The sequence below is a fragment of the Cupressus sempervirens genome, chromosome 11 (genome assembly GCF_028749045.1).
Source record: "Cupressus sempervirens isolate cs-2001-9-10 chromosome 11, ASM2874904v1, whole genome shotgun sequence".
Classification (NCBI taxonomy): domain Eukaryota; kingdom Viridiplantae; phylum Streptophyta; class Pinopsida; order Cupressales; family Cupressaceae; genus Cupressus; species Cupressus sempervirens.
Window position 1 is genome coordinate 137,622,975 of NC_143128.1, and position 20,019 is coordinate 137,642,993.

The window sequence follows — 20,019 nt, forward strand, 5'->3', positions numbered from 1 at the left end:
AGTTGTTTCCATTGGGTGGTTTCCATCAAGTACTTACTCTCGGGTGTGCCATTAGGAATAGTACGGTGGTATTAGAGATGATGATCTTCCCAACCTATTAGGTATTGAATTCAAATAATGGTGTCAGGTGATGCATTGATTGAGACATTGAAGGAAATCAAGAAAGATTAGCTGATTGGTGGATGGGAGAATGACATATGTCTTAAGGATTATATAGACTTGGGAATTAGGCATCTATTATCTTAGTGCAATAAACTCTTCAAAAAATGGTCTAAAGTAAGAGACTGATAAGTTTCTATAGAATAAAGTCATACAAATGCAAGAAGAAAATGAAGAGTCATGTGAGGATTCACAAGATTCTATTGTTATGGCTAAGGGTGGAAAGCACATGGAACTTAAAGATGATGAAAATGGTGAAGAAGATCTCTGCACTAATTTCATCAATCTAGCACTCATGGATCACATCAATGAAAATTTAGGCCCTATAGGTGATCCTTAGAAACAAAAAGCTCTACAAGAAATTGTTCAAATTTATTGAGATGCTACAAATGATTCATAGCAAGAGAAACCACAATTGGTTGAATATGGAGTTTATCCTTTGGTTGTATCTTCCTTTAAGGTACTATCAAGCATGGAGGTTGTGTTTGTTGTCAAAAAGTATGTGTCTATCATCAAAGCTGTATCCATACCCCTAGTCATGTCCACCGCCTAGGATGTGTGTTTGTGACCATTGTCATATTAGTCACCGTCACCAAGTCTATGTATATCATCAAGTCCATGTCCATAATTGTAGTTAATTTTTCAACATGTTCATTTATGAGTTTGTGTCTATCACTATCATTGTGTACATTTTTCATCACTATATACCTTTGCTGAGTTTGTGTCGTTCACTGTCATTGTGTCCATCATTGTTGTCCAGTCCATATCTGTAATCATTGTCAAGTTTGTGTCTCTTGTCATCAAGTTTGTGCCCATCATCATCATCACTATATTCATATCTATCATCATCATCAATTTTGTGTCCATCATCATCATCAAGTCTGTGCTTGTCATCATTGATTCTCTACCTATTGTCATCATTGAGTTTGTGTCTACTACCATCAAGTAAGTGTTAGTGATTGTTGTTGTTCTCATTATCATCATTATGGCTATGTCTATCATTGTCAGGATAGTCATAGTTGTGTCATCATCATCATGGTTGTCTCTATCACCATTATGTGTCTATCACTATGTCTATGTCCATTATTGTTTCTACTTCTATCATAGTGTACATTACTAAGGAGATGTCAATTTTCAAGGCTCTGTTCATCATCAAATTTTACTATTCTTCCAAACCTCTCTTTGTAGCTGAAATTTTGTATGTCATCAAGGTTTTTTCTACCACTAAGGTACTCTTTTTTGAGACTTTCTATGTCAAGGTAGTCATGGTCGAGGTTCCCTTTGCTAAGTTACTCTTTGTCAAGGTTCCCTTCACTGAGATACTATTCGTTCAAACTCACTTTTTTGAGGCACCCTTCATTGCTCATGTTGCTAAGGTACTTATGACTAAGGACCCCTTCACTAACATAATCTCCACTAAGACTCCCTTTATTGAGGAACATTAGATAATTGACTATACAACTTGCCTTTTGTAATGTCTACATACTATCATCAAGTATCTATCCATTGAGGCTCCCATCAATAGGGTACTCATGATTGTGATTCACTTCTATGAGCTACTTAGAAATAAGGCTTTATCCATTGTGAATATTCTATAGGTTTTATTTAGAGGGAATTTTCCAATAAGGAGTATAATAGTGATCATAATGGTTGTGTCAGTCGCTAAGTTTGTGCTAGCATCAATGTCTATGCCTATGACCATACCTTAAGTGATTTTTGAATATCACAACATAAAGGATTTCATTTATTGCAGTCATTGGCTTCATAGTGAAGAGTAAAATAATGTCTATATTAGATTTGCATAGAAAAAGTTGTATGATTATGTGTTGCAAAAGAGATCTGATGTGAACTCACATCATCTACTTGTGCTTTTGATTTGGGATTGAGGAATTGATGGTATGGATTGGATAGAAAATTTCTTGAGGACAAGAAATTTTTGGGTGGTGAGGATTTGTAATGTCCCTAAGTTTTAATAAAATATTTAATTAGGGTAATTAAATAAATGGTCCTTAAAAAAAATATCAAAAGGACTTATTTAATTAATAGAGGGATCTACTCTTTATTCTTTTAATCGTAACTTGTCGACCTGTCACAATTTTTGTAGTCCTTTTGGGAAGCTTCCTCAAATCCTTTTATAAGGTCATCTTGTAGGTTATTTTGGACACCTGATTTGGATTATTTTATTGTATGGTAATTTTTTTTGGATTTCTTTGTTTTTTTCCATTTTGGAAGTGAGAGATCTTCTCTATTTGGCTTACTTTTGGTATCTGGTGAATATTAGGAATTATGTGATTCATAGTTGTCTTTAATTAGTTGAATTTCACATTAATAACTTCTATCCTTGTAGCCTTTGCCTCCTCAGGTATATTCCCTTCCATAATTTCCCTCAATTGGTTTTCCTTGGGAACTTTTCCCTCAAGTGGTTTCTAATAGGTACTTACTCTCAAGTGTATCATCGAGAACATTACAAAAATTATAATACTTGGGTAAAGAAGATGATAACCATTATAATTGCAAATGATTTGTGAGATTTTTTGGTGGATGGATTCAATGATGTGATAGAACCATCTCATTATTATTCCCTCATAAATAATCAAAGGACTCAGTGGAAGGGGTCAAGTAAGGCAGATGCAAAAGTAATAAGATTGATTGAGGTAGCCATTAAAGAGATTATTTTTCCAAAAATTATTGCGGATAACTATTCAAAAGAAGCATGGGATATCCTTGAGATTAATTTTAAAGGGACTAATAAATACTATGTGGTGAAGCTACAGACGATTAGAAGAGAGTTTGAGAATCTTCAAATGAAATAAAATGAGTATATTACAAAATTTAGCTCAAGAATCTTTGGTTTGATAAACCAGTTGAAGTCAAATGGAGAAGAATATGAGGAGAAAAGAATAGTGGATAAAATTTTAAGAAGCCTACCCCAAAAGTATGATAATCTTGTGATGACCATTGAAGAGGCAAAAGTCCTAACTAATTTGACTATGGATGAGTTGATGGGTATTCTCCAAACACATGAGCACCAAATTAATAGATCAGGAACATCTTTCCAACATCAAGATTTTAAAGCTCAAACCAATGCAAGAGGTACTAGGAGAGAAAGAAATGTATTTGGTAGAGTCTCTAGAGGTAGAGGTCATGGTAACTCCAAACAAAGAAATATTGGAGGAGAAGCCTTAGGACAAGAAGGTAGCTAAGAGGGAGCAAGAAACTCTCAAAATTGCTCTAGAGGAACAAAGAAAAACTACATATCTAACAAGAGAAATGTGGAGTTTTATTATAGCCACAAATTTAGGCATTATGGAAGTGAGTGGTAGAAAAAGAAAACTATATAGGTTAGGAAAAGTGCAAATGTGGCTTTTGTGAATGTGGGTGAAGCAAATAATTTCGTGGCCTTCATCATGCGAAACATTGGCTAAGAAGGTAGTTCTAAGGTGTGGTATTTGGATAGTGGTTGCAACAACCACATGAGTGGTAATGAAAATTTATTTTATTTTATTGATAAAAATTTGTAATTTGAAATTAGAATGGGGGACAATGAAACCATTCCTATTGTGGACTAGGGATCTATCATGATCCACACCAAGCAAGGTGAGAAGAAGAAGATTCAAAATATTTATTTTTCACCGGGTATGAAGCACAATTTGATGAGTATTGGACAAATCATTCAAAATTGTTATAAAGTGGTGATGGAAAATGAGAATTGTGTCATCCATGAGAATAATGGGAGTAAGAAAATAGTTGTGACAGTTCAAATGACAAAGAACGACATGTTTCCTTTGAGAATTGAGACATGTTTCTCTTCTAAAATCATTGTTGCACCTCCCAAGAATGTATGCACTATAGTACATAAGAAATTAGAACTAAAGAATGTGATTGAAGACACATTAAAGCTATGGCATCTTAGGTATGGACTTCTTCATTATGTTAGTTTAAATTTATTATCCAAGAAAAAATTGTAGATGGCTTGGCAAAAATTGTGGAGTGTTTATATGCTGCAAAGAGATATTTATGGGTTGAAATGAGCTCCACTGGCATGGTACAACATGATTGACTTATATTTGATGAGAAATAGATTTAGAAAAAGCAATGGTGGGCCCACTCTTTATATCAAGGCAACTAATGGAAAATTTTTAATTATTGTCTTATGTGTAGATGATTTAAATGTTACTTGGAATGATGATTTCTCATCGCTGATTTCAAAAAGGCCATGAAAAGTGAGTTTGAAATGATAGATTTGGGTCTCTTGAAGTATTTTCTAGGCATAGAAGTAAAATAAGTGCATGATGGCATTTTTATTTCTCAAGAAAAATATGCAAATCAGATCTTGGGGAGATTTAAAATGAAAAAAGTAATGTAGTACCAACACCAATAGTCATAGGTCTAAAGTTGAGCAAGGAAGATTGCAATAGTAATGAGAATCCAACATTGTCTATAAGTTTGGTTGGAATCTTGATGTATTTGAGTGAAAATTGACCTGATATAATGCATACGGTAAGTCTAATTTCTAGAATTATGGAAACTCCAAAAGACTCCCATTAACAAGAGGGAAAAAGGATCTAAAGGTATGTGAATGACACCAAAGGATTTAGTATTTTATACTATTGAAAATGAATTTGGTTGAAAAAGCTCAAGGAGGAACAGAACGAGGCTTGGCGGATGGGCGTCTGTGCAAGGTCGTTGAGCTAGGGCAGTCATGCCCTAGCTCTGTTCAAAGATTTTTGAGCATACGCCTATGGGGGGAAGGGTTGTAGTCAGCGGGAGGGCTGGTGTTTGGCCTGTGACACCATTTTGGCCAGGTGATTTTGGCTCTTGGGTTGTTTTGCAGGCAGAGAGGATCGGGGGTTGAGCGATGCCTCGGTTGGGGTCCCCCACGGTGTCTAATCCAGGTTGGTGGAAGGATTTCGAACGGTGGGTCATCTAGGGTGTCATCGGACATCATTTTGCATGATGCGGAGGACATGCATCCGCTAAATCAAGGGGAGAGGGTGTTTGATAATGCCCTTTTTGCTCAAAATTCTGGGGTTGCAGCACCGAATACATCCAACAGTTCCCGGATCACAAAGATTAATGGGTGCCTGGAGAGATGTAAAGAAAGACCTAAATTGGTAATCCCTTACGAGATGATTGCTGAGGATGTGGAATACTATTCAAAGCATTCATTGTACTGTAAATTTTTGGGTTTAAGAGTATCCCTTCAATTTCTAGAAAACTGGGCTCAGAGAATCTGGGAGCCGAAGGGTGAAATGGAGGTCACATTGCTTGCGAACAACTTTTTCATGGTTACATTCACTTGCATGTCAGATCATAATAGGGTATTTGAAGGAGGGCCATATTTTTACAACCAGGTTGGGCTATTTGTCAAGCCATGGCATGCAGGATTTAACCCTTCTGAGGAGCTTTCGAATCGGGTCCCAGTGTGGGTTCGGCTACCCAGATTTCCAATAGAGTGTTGTCGGGAGGATGTTTTCCATATGCTAGCTTCGATGTTGGGGAAACTGGTAGGGTCCTCAACCCAAACCCTTGGGAAGAAGGTCATGACTTTTTCTTGAATCTGTGTGGAGCTTGATTTGAGTAGACCACTGCCAAATGAAGTTGAAATGTGCGCAGGGCCATATTCTTGGGTGCAGCAACTTGATTATGAAACCCTTCCCTTCCGGTGCCGACTTTGTCATGAATATGGTCACCTGCTGCGTAGGTGCCCGAAGGCCAAGTCAGTCAATCAGCAACCTCCGCCCCCTCCTCGTCACAATTTTGGGGCTGATAAAGGGAAGAAGTCAAATTTAGGAGAGAAAAAGGATGTTGAGGGTTTTGTACAGGTTAAGGCTCGCAATCGTAATAGAGGTCACAAGAGGACTGTGATCGAGAGATAGGAGGAGGATAGCTTTAATAGATTTGAAGTCCTAGATGAGCTGGGGCAGCAAAAAGTTATTTGGAGATCTAGTAGCTTGGCCCAAATGGTTGTGGAGCCTGATCATGGGATTGTCTCTTCTGACCCTCCTCCTGTTACACAGGTTGAACCTGCTATGCCTATGGTCACTGTTGGATAGGCAGGGGCTCAGGTGCCTTAGGGGTTAAATGTTGATCGAGGTCAAGATGCAGGGGATGTGGCCCTTCCTACAAGGAGTGTAGTTTCGGATACGGATAAGCGTGGTAAGTCTTCTCCTCTCTTGGGTATTCTTCAGAAGGATGGCAAGAAAGGGGTTTCTGAGAAAAGTGGTAAAAGTGGCCGTAAGAAGGACATGGAGAAGATTAAAATGATTGGGAAGAATCTGGTGGAGTCAAGAGCTGTCAAGACCTTGGATTCTCATTTCTCAGCTTCCCAAAAATGATCATTATTTCATGGAATGCAAGGGGCTTGAACAGCGGCCCTAGACAAAAAGCTGTTTGAGAATTGGTTAGAATTCATTCTCCCGATGTTCTTTTTCTGCAAGAGACCAAAGTTTCTATTGAGAGTATGATGAGTATAGCTCCTAAATTGTGGAAGAATGGTCAGTGTCAGTGCATTGGTGCTTAGGGTTCTTCAGGGGGGGTAGCTTGCCTTTGGAACCCTCGTAAGATTAGGCCTATGTGGTGGATATCTTTTAGATCATCGGTATCCTTGGTCTCTCTGTGCTATGAGTCTAGAGAGTCTGTTCTTCTCTCCAATGTCTATGCCCCTATTGAGCTCCAGGGTAAGATCCTTACATAGAATAATATTCATTTTGTTCATGGACTATTCCCTTATCTGCCATGGATTATTGCTGGAGATTTTAATGCTATTCTTGATCTCTCTGAAAAATGGGGGGGTATGGCAAGACTTGAGCCCTCCTCTGTGCTTCTTCGGGATAATATTTCGAAACTCAATCTCATGGATATCAAGCCTAGTAATGGCCAGTTCACCTGGAATAATAGAAGAATAGGAGATCACTGCATTGCGGAGCGACTAGATCATTTCATGATATCCTAGTTTTGGGTGGGTGGATTATGGTCATCCAGGTCTGAGATATTAGATTGGAGAGGGTCGGATCATTGGCCCATTAAGTTAGTTATCTCCTCCAACCGGATGCCTCAGAAGCGTCCTTTTAAGTTCCAACTTATGTGGTTAAGGGACCCAGATCTGTATGGCTATGTAGCTGAATGGTGGAAGGATGGTAGATCGGCCTTTGGGACAGCAATGTATATCTTCACTAAACTACTACAATATGTTAAATATCAGCTTAAAAGATGGAATAGGTACTGCTTTGGTAATATTTTCCAAGAGAAATATGCAGCCCAGGCTGAGTTGAATGATATTACCAGGATGCTAAGGGAAGAAGGGGTGTTAGATTATTTGTTGCGGGAGGAAGCTAGGGCTTTGAAAACTCTGGAGGAGTGGGAACTGAGAGAGGAAATCTACTAGAAACAAAAAGCTTGTGTTGAATGGCTTCAGGAAGGTGATAAGAATATTTCTTTCTTCTTTAATACAGTTAAGGCCAAACAACATGGTAACTCCATATCTACCTTGGTGAATGATAGAGGAGAGATGATCTCTTCCTCTTAGGATATTTTCAGTGAAGCTGTGCAATATTTTGAGTCTTTATTTAAGGAGGTTTCACAGGGGGACTCGATTGAAGAGGCCCAGGTCCTTTCTTATATTCCTTCTTTAGTCTCTTTGGAAATGAATGAGCATCTTATGATTGCCATCTCTTTAGAGGAATTAGAAGGGACTGTTTTCCAGATGAAAAAAGGAAAAGCTCTGGGTCCAGACGGCTTTCTGATTGAGTTCTTCTTAGAATTTTGGGATATTATCAAGATTGATTTACTGGTAGTTGTGCAAGAATCCCAGAGGAACAAGCAAATGCTTTGGGCTCTGAATTCTACTTTCCTTGCTCTCATCCCCAAGGGGGAAGGGGCTAATCGGATTAGTCAATTTTGTCCTATCTCTCTATGCAATGTTATTTATAAAATTATAAAAAGTGGCTTCCAATGTTAATTTCTGAAGAATAGAGTGGATTTGTGATGGGGTGCCAGATCCTGGATGGGGTGGTTGTGGCAACTGAGACTATTCATTCTATGGCCAATTCCAAAGACAAGGCTATGTTCATTAAGTTGGACATGGCTAAGGCATATGATAGAGTCCATTGGTCTTTTCTCCAAAGGGTGCTGGGTGCCTTTGGTTTTGAGGAGGAATGGATTCGATGGGTTATGAGTTGTGTGAATTCGACTTCTTTCTCAGTCTTGATTAATGGGGAACATTCTAACCTTTTCGGTGCTTCTCGGGGATTACGGCAGGGCGATCCCCTATCTCCTTATTTGTTTCTTCTTTTGGCAGAAGGTCTGGGGCGGTTGATAAAAAAGAATGTTGAAGGGGGCTTTATTTAGGGCTGGCAATGGGGAGGAGGGCTTCTTGTGGAATCTCACCTTCAGTTTGTGGATGATACTGCCATGATGGGTTTGGCTACCATTCGAGAAGCTTCTAATATTTGCAAAGTGTTGGATGTTTATCTTGCTGCTTTAGGTTAGATGATTAACGAGGACAAATCTTCCATTTATTTCTTTAATACTCCCCTTTCTATTCAGAGGAGAATTGTTCAGATACTTAGATTCCAAATTGGAAGTCTTTCGATGTCCTACCTCGGCATTCCTATCTCTTGTGGTAGGCATTCTAAGGAGTCATGGAAGGCCATTCTTGATAAGTTCCGGGCCAAAGTTACTCATTGGACCCACCGCTAGCTATCCTTTGCTGGACAGGTCCAACTGATTCAATATGTGGTTCAAGCTCTTCCTCTCTATAGGAGTATGGTTCAGGTGGCATCGTTGAGCTTTGTTAGGGAATTGGATTCCCTAGCAAGACAATTTTTGTGGGCTGGTAATCTATCGGCAACCAAGTGGAGTCTTGTCAAATGGGAGATTGTCTGTACCCCAAAACGGTTTGGTGGTCTTGGTCTACAGCAATCAGTGCTAACTGGTATTGCTCTGGCTGCTAAATTGTATTGGCGTTGGTGTGTGGAAAATGAATGGGCCTGGGCTAGAATTTTGTCTCTAAAGTACTTTCCAGGGATCCCCATATTGATATTCCTTGATATGGTTTGTGTGGGAAAGTCTCTGTGATTTGGAGTACTCTCAAGAAAGGAGCGGCGCTCATTAAGGGTGGCTTACATTGGATCTGCAAAAGTGGCTCAGAGGCTCGATATTGGCATGACACTTGGGATGGGTATCCTCCCTTGGTTGTTCAGTACCCTCATTTGCACAGGTTGGCTCAGAGTTTCTGTAATGTTGGATGGTCAAGAGTATGCAACTTTAAATCCTTTTAACCTCAGGGTCAGCTGGTGGAGGCAAGGTGGAAGACTCCGGGGGAGTGGCCTACTTTTGGTTTGGAATCAGAGCGGGCTGAGCTCCTGCTCATTCTTTCGGGGCGGGACTGTAATGCCCTTAGGGGTGAAAATGTGCTGGCCTGGTCCCCTAATCCCAAGGGCATTTATATTGTCTCCTCTGGTTATCAGGAGTTGCTCTCCCAACAGCTGGTAGGAGGGGAGGTTCAATGGTGGAAGAAAGTTTGGAGTCAGTTTTCTTGGCCAAAATGTAATTGCTTTATTTGGACCTTGGCTTGGAACAGGTGCCTAACTTGGGACAATATTTGGAAAAGGGGTTTTTCTGGTCCGTTGAGATGTATCCCTTGTAATAGGGAGGAAGAAGACTCTATGCATTTATTCTTCCAATGCTCTTTCACTCTACAGTTATGGCATTTCTAGTGGGAGGTTTGGAAGTGCTCGTGCTTTCATGCCTCCTCTTTGATGGATTTTTGGTTGAGACTGGGGAGGCCCCCATCCCTGGCTCCCTTCTTACAGGATGTTTGGTATTTTGGTCCTACCTTCTTACTATGGAAAGTCTGGCTAGAATGTAATCGAAGAATTTTTTGGGGGGAAGCTTTGGGGATTCAGCAGGTCTAGACTAGAATTTTGGGTATGATCCAGGACACAGTCTTAGCTAAAAGTGAGGTGGTGATGCCTCTTGAGAGGAATGATGCTATATTGGTGGACAGGTTTGGAATTCAAGGAATTTCTCCAAATTCTGCCTATGTTAGGAGAGGTAGGAGGGTGAAACATAAAGTCCAGAGGATAGGGAAGTGGAAGGCCCCCCCGGCTGGCATTTTAAAAGTTAATACTAATGGTTCCTCTAGAGGTAATCTAGGGTTGGCTGGTATAGGTGGGATTGGTAGGAACTCTTTTGGTAGGGTGGTTTTTATATTTTTTGTCAATAAAGGGATGCAAACTGTTAATCGAATGGAAGGAATGGCTATTCTTTATGCTCTGCAGAGGGTACATGCTCTAGGGTGGCGCAAGGTGATTTGTGAATCTGACTCTCAGGTTCTTGTGAATCTTCTTCTTGAGAGGAAGTATTCAGATGTTAGTTGGGAGTTGTCTTTGATAGTGCAACAGATTTTACAGGTTAGTTCTATGATGGATTTAGTTTCTTATATCCATATTCCAAGGGAGTGGAATAGGGCAGTTGATAGTTTGGCAAAGTGGGCACCTGGAAATGAAGATGGTTGGTGGATTGATGAGTGGGAGCAGCTGACAAGTGAGTTACGTCATGACTTGGAGAGAACGTTGACAGAGGATGTAAGTGGAATCAGGGAAAGTTGAGTATGCCTCTTCGGTTTTTCTGTGGTTTCTAGTGGTTCCTGGGGTTTAGGCCTTGGGCTATTTTGTACTTCTTTGTTCTTTTCTGCAATAAAGTTTTTACCCCTCTTTTTTCAAAAAAAAAAAAAAAAGAATTTGGTTTGCTTGGTTATATAGATAGTGATTGGGTTGGAAGTTTGGATGATAGTAAGAGCACTTTTGTTTATGTATTTCATATGGACCAAGGTGAAATTTCATGGGTATATAAGAAGCAACCAATACTTTCTCAATCTACAATAGAGGATGAATACATACTAGAAAATGCAATAGCATGTCAAGCTATTTGATTGAAAATAATGTTGGAGAATTTGAAAGGAGAACAAGAGGATAGAACCACAATTTATTCCAACAACATTTCCTCAATAGCTCTAACAAAGAATTTAGTGTTTCATGGAAGAAGTAAGAACATTGAAATTGAGTATCATTTTATTATAGACCTGGTTGAGAATGATGAAATTAAATAGAATATTGTAAGTCTAAATAGTAGTTAGTGAATATACTCACCAAGACATTGGGCATAGAAAGTTTTATGTGCCTAAGAAGAAGTCTAGGCATAGTTAATTTGGATGAAGAGTTATCTTATTTGTTGGCTCGAGACAAAGGGGCAATTTTGGAATTTTAAATTAATCACCTATCTCTTGAGCATATTATTCACTTACTTATCATAAGCTGAGATTCCCATATTTACTCTAATGTTGTAGCCTCAACAATCAATGCATTTATTATGGGTATGTAAGTTTGAGATTGGAAAATGAGTGGGAATTTTTTGTGTATGGAAAACAAGTAGAAAAAATAGGGGACATTTTATTGATTCATAAAAATATATTCAATTGACTTAGCAAGGAATCATAGCAGCAAAAAGAATATTAGAGCGTGTAGCAACATACTGAAATCTTTTGTTCTTTTGAAAGTGAAAGTTTTTCTTTTCTGAGTAGTGATTGCTCTAGTTTTATTGTATGCAATCACATATTGCTACAATTTTATTTTGTCAACAAAAATAGTAGATATTATAGTTTTATGGGTTTGTAGTTTATTCCATTATAGATTTGTAATAGTTCATTTCAGTTTAATAGAGAGAAAGAAAGTAATAAAACTTGCATATTTGTTGCTCTTTTGTTTGTGTTCTCTTCATTTTCTTTATTATGTTGTGTGCTTGGTTGTAAGGAAAAATAGAGCAACAACCTTTGTTCTATCCCAATAGATTTTCTAGAGTTTTATTGTTAATTTATCATGGTGGGTTAACATGTTAGTTTTCCAAGGTTTAACATTTCATCAACCTTGTCTTGGTGTTCATTTTGGCCGAGTGGTTCCTATTTAGACTGATTTGATCATTATTTTGTTGAGTAGCTTGAGTATTCAAATTTAGTTAACCTCATGTTCTCTAGTTTCTTAACAGATATCCCATTGGGTTAGCAAAAAACTTGAGCGGTATATTGTGCAACACATATTGGATAAATTAAGAATCAAAATTAAGTGCTCAAATTATAATAATCAAAACTAAGCTATATAAATCAGAAGAAGACTTGCTTGCCTTCATCACTGAATATAAAATTAAAAAAATTATAAAGTTGGTGATGAATTCTTATCAAATAGTAGTTAAACCTAATAAGGAATTAAAACACAGTTTACAATTATCATTGATCCTCACCCTTGGGCATAGGTACTTATGGACCTCATGAAAATTAATGCAAGGCTAAAAATTTTTTCCATGAGTAACAATTACCCCTAAGGAAAACCTATAGAACTATCATCAATCCCATTTTATCCCAAAATAATCTTGACAAGGTTCACCAACAAAGCTCTCTAGTGTAAAACATCATTTCAATAATTTTGGTCAGAGTCTTAAACAAAAACAATCATTACTACAACTAATATTAGTTATAAGTGACCTCAAAGGTAACCATACCATAACTATCCATGTCCATATCTTCAATCATGTACTTCAGCTTCATCAATATTTCTAGAAGTATATTCCCTCAAAGAATATATTAAGATAAATTGTAAGTAAACTATTGGTATCTTAAAAATACAAAATTTGAAATGTTATGTGAAAATATGAAATTTTGAGGGATATAGAGCATGGGGAATGCATTACTCAAAATTGTATTGAATCCTAAAGTCTAATCAAATTTTCATGAAGATCTACAAATTCATAGCACTTCAATATTTTTAGTCAAATATTCATTTGGATCTTCAAATAGACTATAGAATCTAGAGTTCAGTTGATTTTATTTCAAGTTCTATCAAGTATCAATGAATTTCATATAATAAGAGAATTCAAGGTGAATACATTATAAATGTGATTCCAAAGAAATCCTACTACAAATAAAAACCCTCAATATTGAATCAAAGGTTTACACATTACAAGAGAAGAGAAGATTTAAGAAAAAAAATTTATTCAATTTCATGAATGAAAAAATTCCATGAGATTAAGTATGAAGAAAAAGGTTCATGAGAAAATTGTAGATTCTATTGGAGGGGTCATACACTGATAGATATATATGTTTCAATTTAGGTTACCATTTATATAGGTTCTCATTTCAAGTTTAAGATTAATATTTACATTTAGCTTACCATCTATATGCATTCTCATTTCAAGTTTAATTCCTAACATGTATTGACCAAGTGTTGGAAATATTTAGGATAAGATAGGTTATTGAGAGGGGAGGGGTGAATCAGTAACTTATAAAACTTTCAAATCAATTCTACATAATAACATATTCACCATTCATCCATCTAATCTACTGCATAACTGAAAGAACAAACATTCATTGTATATGTACACAGAGATTTGGTGACCCATAAAACTTCCAAAACAGAAAGTAAAATTGGGGTGGGGATGATACCCACTAAACTTCAATACTATAGTATAAAGTTGGCTGGTTAAGGCTTACAATGATCACTTCTGATGATCTACCATGTTAGGAGCAAGTAGGATTGCTAGATCCACCTTGTTAGAGGATTTACAAACATACACTGAAGTATGCACTCTGTTAGGAGGTTTACAAAAGACTATTAAGTCTACCCTATTAAAGGATTTACAATCTAATTCACCTCTTGGGATGAAGCAGTGGATTTTCTTGTAACTATTGATAAGATCCCTTTTGTATTGATCACCTGATGTGGTATATATATCTTTTTTGCTCCTGTGTCGACCTTTCTGAATCCCTTTCTCTCTGTTGCTAATTCACTTTCAGTTTTCTCAAAATATAGCAATACTTTTTTCACATGCGAACCTTTGTCTCATATATTTTTATACACACCATGTATATTAAAAATGATATCATACATTACATATATACCATTCATTATTTGCAACTACAATTTTGGCCAAAATATAAGTGAACAAAACATTATTGAGTCAGCCAGATAGTAGAAAATTTGGGTTCACTGAACTGACTCAGTGACCTTCTGATACTCGACATCCACTACATTACTCAGCATCGTCATGCACTTGGTAGAAGTGAAGGCTCAGTCCATACTAATCACCTGACGTAGTCTTGAACTCGGTAACCATAGATGACTTGGTAGATGTATTTTTACTCGATAGAAACTATCTTCTTCATTTACCTTGGTTCACTCAGTAAACACTTCTTTCTTTCATTTACCTTTTTCACTTGGTAAACACTACCTTCTTTCATTTACCTTCTTCACTCGATAAACACTGCTGAACTGCCCATTCACTCAGTACCCTCTGGAATGCTTGATGTGAACTGTTTACTTGCTGAACTTATAAGGTAACCGCTGAATGCTCGGTGTGAATTGTAGACTAAGTGATGAGCTCGATAAGCATTAAGAATTGAATAAGTGTTTGCACTAATGACAAATATATCATAATTCCAACAATCTCCCCCTTTGGAATTAGTGACAAAAACACTTATGAGTCAAAACATATGTGCAAAATTTGACGTATTGATTTACATATTCTCCCCCGTACAATATGCACAAACTATTTACAAATATCTCTATCTTTACATATGGCTTCCTTTATTTACATCTAGCTCTTCTTTGGTACTCTATCTCCCCCTTTTTGACAATAATGCCAAAGTAAACAATATGTATTTACATAGAAATACCAAAATGAGAGATAAACTCAGAATGTACCTTGAGAATAAGAGCCAAAGTCTTATCCCAATTATCTTCCAAAATTTTGTAGGTGGAGAGTGCTATTTGAACTTCTGCTGAAATTTTAATCAAGTGATCTATAACTGAAAAATTATTGTCATGGATCAATGTTTTGGAATAGACAATGTGTTTCTGCATTGTGTCCATGATAGGATGAATCATATTCTAAATGTTAATCAAGGATGATCTGATTCTTGATTCCTCTCTCAACAATTCTGCCTGCTTTTTTGACAAAAATCTAATTTTAAGATGATGGGATGAACTTGAATTGGGGTCAAGTTGCAACTTTTGGGCACTGACCTTCATATCCTCATCAATTTTATTTAATTTGTCTTTGATCTCCTTGGTATACTTGGTAAGATCACAAATTTTGGCAAAAAGTGAAGTTACACTATTAAAAGAATTTTCAAGATTGAGCAAAATTGTGGTCAAATCTACCTATTTTGTTGCAATATGCTGAGCAATGTGCTCAAGCACCTTATTATCAAATTTTTTTTCTACCTTTTAATTCAATTTTTCCTGACCAGAGGTGTCCTTATTAAGTTTATTTACAACCTCTTCTAACTGAATCAAAATGTGTTGAGTAGAATCTACTTCAACACCTACAGCTTCTGTAATTATATTCCAGGCATTCTCAATTATTCTATATTCCTTATCCCTTTTAGACCTTAGCTACTGCTATGTACCCTTCATCTCAATTAGTTGACTAGCATACCTCATTTATTCAATGGTAGCATTTTCATAGTCAATCTTTGGAATTACTATCTCTGTGTCTAAGTCAATATCTTCAGGAATTTCTTTTCCAGTGATCATAATTCTTAATGGTTGCTTTTGTTTGACTTCTATGATGACTGGTTTGACCTTAGGAATAGACACAATAGTAGAGATGGAAGGATTAGTAGTGAAAACTGGGATGCTCAAGGATTGAGTGCCAATAGGAGTATATACCGGATCAAAAATTGGAGTACTTACTGCTATATCGACTGATGATGATGGGGCTAAGAAGGCTAGCTCGATAGCTGAAGAAGAGGGATGCAACTCGGTAGATGAAGTGGTAGACGCTTCCATTGATGATACCTAGAGTTGAGATGTGGTAGGTGTAGATGATAAATATGATGTAGATGTTATCAAACCTACTGAAGCTGACTCCAACCTTGATGACGTTACAGTTTTAGGTGGAGAGTGAGGAAGGGATGCAATAACTGCTGCTGCAATTTTCATCGAATCATCTTCCTCCTTATCTTCCTCTTCAACTTCTTCCTCCTTGTCTTCTTCCTCTTTATCTTCCATCAGTGCATGTAGCTCTCCTGGTGAGACTATGATGGATGGAGTGCTATCAAACTCATCATCGTTGCTATTGTCATCATCTTTATTTTCCACTGGGTCTTCACTGGGCTTATGTAGATGATAGATGTTTTTCCACATGTTTTGTAGCATCATTTACAACATATTCAATGTCTTTGATCAAAATCAAATAGGTGTGGAATCTGATCAATATTTTACCTTCATGGCTTTTCATTTAAGTTTTTACTTCTACTCCAGTGAGACTTGATCGAAGATTTTTTAGGGATTGCTCATAAATATCTTTTACAATTTGGGTGGCTAACTCCCGTCTCAATTACCATCTCTCCAGTAGTTCTTTTGAGATTTGAGGGGCAATCTGGTCTAGGGAGTATTTCCATTTACCCATCTTACTGAGTACCAATTCCTTAATCTACATTTTTTTAGCATCTGTTCTAGTTTCAAATTTCAATGCCTTGAAATTTGTGATGCCAACTCCTTCTTCCAATAGTTTGAGCCTTTGCTCGAATGTGGGTGTAGGCCTGACTGGTATAGGTTCATGCTTACCTTTTCTGGTTCTTCTGGTAAATACTACAATAAGATTCTCCTTAGGTTCGGTAATGATTACCCTACCTTTCTTCTTTGGCTATTCTTCTGCAGATTCTTCTTCTCCTTCTTCTTCTCCTCCTTCTTCTTCTTCACCTTCTTCATCTTCACCTTTTCCCTCGGTCAGTATAAGAGGACTGGTTGTAGTTTTCAATTTGGCTATTTTCCTCTTGTTGTTGCTTATGGCCTATGGTAGCTTGATTTCAAGCTCAATTCTGGCCTTAGCTTCATCATAGGTTCCAAACATTTGTTGTCTTGGGTCTTATGTCTCATTTACTAGTGCTTCTATGATATCTCTAGCTTCATCAATATTTACCTCATAGGGAAGAGGTTTCACCCATGCAACTCGAGGTCTGACTACCTGAATGTATACCTTGTCACAGTCAACCATGAAGCGTGTGTCATCCTTATAATCTTCAACAAGCTTGGGAGGAATTTTGAATCTGTTATTCATCCTTTCCTTGAAGTCTTCAAAATAATTCTCCATAATACTATCAAAATTTTCACCCATCTCTGCTACAAACTCATTTATTTGATACAAAATTGGAATGTATTTTCTCCATTCTACTATTCCTTTTGACAGAGAGAATTTTTACACATAGAAAAATAAACATATTAATAGAGAACTGAATTTACAGGGGTTATTCTTTGAAGTCCCTCTGCTATCCATATTTTTATTTAGTTGTCTTAGCATTACTTCTGATAGATCAACTTCATGGTTTTTCTTTACAATCTTGAGGTCCAAATCCATAGCTTCACAAGGTACACTATTAAATTTTCTAGAACTGTATAATTTAAATGCAATTATATAAATACCAAATCTTAATTCCACATCAGGTATAGTGTTGACCTTTAAACCTCTACCATCCCACTCAGCTAGGGTTTGTTTCTGTAGCTCTTCTCGACCTAGAGTTTTGGTGTTTTTGGTTTTGTTGAGCATAGGGAGACCCATGATTTTGTGAATCATCTTCTTTGTTATCACTATGGGTTGCTCCAACCAAAACTAACCATTATGCACCAGACAATGGATATACCTAATCCATTTTGTTTGGAAGTTTCTAGGCATATGCAAGATATGAGTCAAGCCCTTGGTTTCCAGATGCTTGAATTCGGGTTTCAGAGAGCCATCTATACTCATTTCAGCTAGGGCATTTTCCATCCCTAGGTTTCCAATTTCTTGAATAGAACATTTGAAATGAGTATGAATATCATTGATAAGAAGTAGCTTGGGTGTTATTTGTGATTGAGCTCCATTTGGGTTGAGTGATTCTGCAACGGCAGGAAAAATCTTGAAGTTGGGTGCTTTCCATTCTGTATTCTTTACCAACATTTTTGAACCTCTTTTTGCCTTGCTACTGGTGCTTGTAGATGCCATTGATGCTCGGTAAATATAAGAAAAATCTTGAACAAATTCCTCACAGGAAATTCACTTGGAATCGCTTGGGATTTGCTCTGAATTCACTGGAAATCTTTTAGCTCTAAGTATTCTTAAGTCATAGTGAAAAATGAAATTGAATTCTGCCCTTTTGATGGAAATATTGTCATTCATGCTTGGTACGAAGGTAGATGAGATGACATAGTTCTTTCCATTCTATCATTGATCTACTCGATAGAACCTTGCAACTTAGTGGTCAAAAAAAATTTAGTTACTCCTGACCTAGCTTGGTAAGGTCTTCAACCAACCTTGCTTGGTAGATGCAACAAGGTGAATGATAACCTTTCTTTGAACTTTGTATCTGAAATACTGATTTGACCATTTGCACTTTTCACTCTAGAACTGCTTAAGATATGGCTATAAGATGCAATTCTTGATCCCTCTTAAGTCTAATTAGAAATGGTGGAGTCACCCATTTCTCGAGTGACATGACCATCATTTGAGTTGTCTTTCTCAGTAGATTTAGGAATCTATTGTTGTTTCATTTTCTTCTGAATGTTATCAGCTTTAGCTTTCTTTTCATCTTCAATTCTTCTAGTATTCATGCAATTCTTGGCTATATGACCAAGTTCAGTACAAATGTAACATCTTATGGTTGTTTCCTTCTTTCTTAGGTGATGTCTTGCACAGTTTATCCCAATGTGTCCATATTCTCCAAAATAGTAAAACTTGCACCAAGTATTGTAGGCCCAACAAAATATTGCTTTGATAATTTGGTCAGCTAGATTCAATGCTTTGGATCTACATTCAGATGCCTTGTGTCCTTATTTCTTACATTTGTGACATTTGTCTTCAAACTTTGGTTTCTCTTTGCATTCATTTGCTTAATGACCATGCTGATTGCAGTTGTAGCATTTTTCATTGAATTTTTCCTTTCCATTACTCCAACATTTATTTGATGTATGACCTATCTTGCCATAGTGATTACAAGTGGCTCTTTGATTCCTTTGAGCACCTTGTTTGGAGGTTTCACCTTCTTCCTTGTATCCAATACCAGCTTTACCTTTTTGTTTATGAAATTTTTGCTCACTTTGCTGATTTAATTGAGTCATGTCTGTTTGAGATTTCATCATTCTTTAATTGACTTTCCTTTCAGTGATCAAGTCATTTTCCAAACTTTCATTGATTTGTCTTTTAGATCTTAGATCATTTTGTAAGCTTGCATTGATTTGTCTTTCAATGATTAAATCATCCCTCAAACTTTCATTCTTAGATCTTAGATTCATAATTTCTTCATTTGCATTAGATAGTTGTCCTAAAAGATCTTCATGCTGAAGGGATTGATTATTTCTTACCTCCAAGTCTTCATTTGCCTTGTTTCTCTGTTCCAAAACTTCACATAGCCTAATAGATTGGATTTCCTATTCTCTTTTGAAATTTCTTACTTCTTCCTATAGTGAACCATTCTTTGCTAAGAGTTCCTTGATTTCTTCATTAGCTTCATTTGAACTGCTTGATGGTAAAAGGTCTTCAATCTTTTCTTCAATATACTGATGATCATTCATTTGTCTTGCAAGTTCCTTCCTTTATTTTAGAGATTGAGAAAGATGCTCCTTTGCTTCTTTGAGTTGAAAAATGGCCATTTCTAGATCTAGCTTTTCATTCTCAATAAATTTGTCAAGTTTAAATATCTCCATTGTCCTTTATCTTTGCTCAAGCTGTCAAACTTTGTCCTACAAACCACAATGCTCTGATACCAAATGTTGGAAATATTTAGGATAAGATAGGTTATTGAGAGGGGAGGGGTAAATTAGTAACTTATAA